The sequence below is a fragment of the Lampetra fluviatilis genome, chromosome 66 (genome assembly GCF_964198595.1).
Source record: "Lampetra fluviatilis chromosome 66, kcLamFluv1.1, whole genome shotgun sequence".
NCBI classification, from domain to species: Eukaryota; Metazoa; Chordata; class Hyperoartia; order Petromyzontiformes; family Petromyzontidae; genus Lampetra; species Lampetra fluviatilis.
Window position 1 is genome coordinate 3,057,650 of NC_136340.1, and position 3,899 is coordinate 3,061,548.

Sequence of the window (3,899 nt, forward strand, 5' to 3'; positions counted from 1 at the left end):
TCGCTGTCAGTAATCGGAGGTGTAGAGACTAGAAATCTAGCAGCGCTCGCCACTGTCTGTAATCGGAGGTGTAGAGACTAGAAATCTAGCAGCGCTCGTCACTGTCTGTAATCGGAGGTGTAGAGACTAGAAATCTAGCAGCGCTCGTCACTGTCAGTAATCGGAGGTGTAGAGACTAGAAATCTAGCAGCGCTCGTCACTGTCAGTAATCGGAGGTGTAGAGACTAGAAATCTAGCAGCGCTCGTCACTGTCAGTAATCGGAGGTGTAGAGACTAGAAATCTAGCAGCGCTCGTCACTGTCTGTAATCGGAGGTGTAGAGACTAGAAATCTAGCAGCGCTCGTCACTGTCAGTAATCGGAGGTGTAGAGACTAGAAATCTAGCAGCGCTCGTCACTGTCTGTAATCGGAGGTGTAGGGACTAGAAATGTAGCAGCGCTCGTCACTGTCAGTAATCGGAGGTGTAGAGACTAGAAATCTAGCAGCGCTCGTCACTGTCAGTAATCGGAGGTGTAGAGACTAGAAATCTAGCAGCGCTCGTCACTGTCAGTAATCGGAGGTGTAGAGACTAGAAATCTAGCAGCGCTCGTCACTGTCAGTAATCGGAGGTGTAGAGACTAGAAATCTAGCAGCGCTCGTCACTGTCAGTAATCGGAGGTGTAGAGACTAGAAATCTAGCAGCGCTCGTCACTGTCAGTAATCGGAGGTGTAGAGACTAGAAATCTAGCAGCGCTCGTCACTGTCAGTAATCGGAGGTGTAGAGACTAGAAATCTAGCAGCGCTCGTCACTGTCAGTAATCGGAGGTGTAGCGACTAGAAATCTAGCAGCGCTCGTCACTGTCAGTAATCGGAGGTGTAGCGACTAGAAATCTAGCAGCGCTCGTCACTGTCAGTAATCGGAGGTGTAGAGACTAGAAATCTAGCAGCGCTCGTCACTGTCAGTAATCGGAGGTGTAGAGACTAGAAATCTAGCAGCGCTCGCCACTGTCAGTAATCGGCGGTGTAGAGACTAGAAATCTAGCAGCGCTCGTCACTGTCTGTAATCGGAGGTGTAGAGACTAGAAATCTAGCAGCGCTCGTCACTGTCTGTAATCGGAGGTGTAGAGACTAGAAATCTAGCAGCGCTCGTCACTGTCAGTAATCGGAGGTGTAGAGACTAGAAATCTAGCAGCGCTCGTCACTGTCAGTAATCGGAGGTGTAGAGACTAGAAATCTAGCAGCGCTCGTCACTGTCAGTAATCGGAGGTGTAGAGACTAGAAATCTAGCAGCGCTCGTCACTGTCAGTAATCGGAGGTGTAGAGACTAGAAATCTAGCAGCGCTCGTCACTGTCAGTAATCGGAGGTGTAGAGACTAGAAATCTAGCAGCGCTCGTCACTGTCAGTAATCGGAGGTGTAGAGACTAGAAATCTAGCAGCGCTCGTCACTGTCAGTAATCGGAGGTGTAGAGACTAGAAATCTAGCAGCGCTCGTCACTGTCAGTAATCGGAGGTGTAGAGACTAGAAATCTAGCAGCGCTCGTCACTGTCAGTAATCGGAGGTGTAGGGACTAGAAATCTAGCAGCGCTCGTCACTGTCAGTAATCGGAGGTGTAGCGACTAGAAATCTAGCAGCGCTCGTCACTGTCAGTAATCGGAGGTGTAGCGACTAGAAATCTAGCAGCGCTCGTCACTGTCAGTAATCGGAGGTGTAGAGACTAGAAATCTAGCAGCGCTCGTCACTGTCAGTAATCGGAGGTGTAGAGACTAGAAATCTAGCAGCGCTCGCCACTGTCAGTAATCGGAGGTGTAGAGACTAGAAATCTAGCAGCGCTCGTCACTGTCTGTAATCGGAGGTGTAGAGACTAGAAATCTAGCAGCGCTCGTCACTGTCAGTAATCGGAGGTGTAGGGACTAGAAATCTAGCAGCGCTCGTCACTGTCAGTAATCGGAGGTGTAGCGACTAGAAATCTAGCAGCGCTCGTCACTGTCAGTAATCGGAGGTGTAGAGACTAGAAATCTAGCAGCGCTCGTCACTGTCAGTAATCGGAGGTGTAGAGACTAGAAATCTAGCAGCGCTCGTCACTGTCAGTAATCGGAGGTGTAGAGACTAGAAATCTAGCAGCGCTCGTCACTGTCAGTAATCGGAGGTGTAGAGACTAGAAATCTAGCAGCGCTCGTCACTGTCTGTAATCGGAGGTGTAGAGACTAGAAATCTAGCAGCGCTCGTCACTGTCAGTAATCGGAGGTGTAGAGACTAGAAATCTAGCAGCGCTCGTCACTGTCTGTAATCGGAGGTGTAGAGACTAGAAATCTAGCAGCGCTCGTCACTGTCTGTAATCGGAGGTGTAGAGACTAGAAATCTAGCAGCGCTCGTTCAGCCCCGCCGTCACGTGACCGCTTTGCGAATCCCCGGATAACCCCGGTAGCTCCCCACCCTCCGTCGCGACTTTCATCGTCACGTGACCCCTTTTTAAATACCCCCCCCCTCCTCTCCCGCCCCCCTGGACCCCTTTACCCCTCCCCCCCCCCTATTCGCCCCGATCCCCCCTCCCTTAATTGTCCCCTCGCCCCCTGGTTCCCATTAAACCCCCTACCCCCTTCACTCCACATTTACCGCGCTCCTCACTCCCTGCCCCCTGCCCTCTATTCTTAGGTTTTTTCGGTAAAGTCACGTAGGTACATTTTTATTTTATTTTACTTTTATTAATTTGGATTTATTTTTTACCTACGTGACTTTACCGAAAAAAAACTAAGAATATGAATTCTTGCAGTCACGAAAGCTTCACATCGAAAATTAATGCCCTCCCCTCTACCCCACCCCCTCTCCTCACACTAGCCCCGCCTACTTCCCCTCTAGCTCCGCCCCCTCTCCTCACACTAGCCCCGCCTACTTCCCCTCTAGCTCCGCCCCCTCTCCTCACACTAGCCCCGCCTACTTCCCCTCTAGCTCCGCCCCCTCTCCCCACACTAGCCCCGCCTACTTTCCTTCTAGCTCCGCCCCCTCTCCTCACACTAGCCCCGCCTACTTCCCCTCTAGCTCCGCCCCCTCTCCCCACACTAGCCCCGCCTACTTTCCTTCTAGCTCCGCCCCCTCTCCTCACACTAGCCCCGCCTACTTCCCCTCTACCCCACCCCCCTCTCCCCACTAGCCCCGCCTCCCCTCTAGCCCCGCCTCCTTCTCCCAACCAACGGACCAATCAGCCTTCCGCCATTTCCCCTCACGCCCCCCTTTCTAGACCCGCCCCCTTCTCCCAACCAACGGACCAATCAGCCTTCCGCAATTTCCCCTCACGCCCCCCCCTCTAGCCCCGCCCCCTTCTCCCAACCAACGGACCAATCAGCCTTCCGCAATTTCCCCTCACGCCCCCCCCTCTAGCCCCGCCCCCTTCTCCCAACCAACGGACCAATCAGCCTTCCGCAATTTCCCCTCACGCCCCCCCCTCTAGCCCCGCCCCCTTCTCCCAACCAACGGACCAATCAGCCTTCCGCAATTTCCCCTCACGCCCCCCTCCCTCTAGCCCCGCCCCCTTCTCCCAACCAACGGACCAATCAGCCTTCCGCAATTTCCCCTCACGCCCCCCCCCCCTCTAGCCCCGCCCCCTTCCCCCAACCAACGGACCAATCAGCCTTCCGCAATGTCCCCTCACGCCCTCCCCCCCCCCCCTTTGCCACGCCCCCAACCGCCAGCCCCGCCTCCCCTCTAGCCCCACCCCCTTCTCCCAACCAACGGACCAATCAGCCTTCCGCAATTTCCCCTCACACCCCCCTCCCCCTCTAGCCCCGCCCCCTTCTCCCAACCAACGGACCAATCAGCCTTCCGCAATTTCCCCTCACTACCGCCCCCCCCCCCTTTGCCCCACCCCCAACCGCCAACCCCCCGCCCCCCTCTAGCCCCGCCTCCAACCGCCGTTCACTTCAGC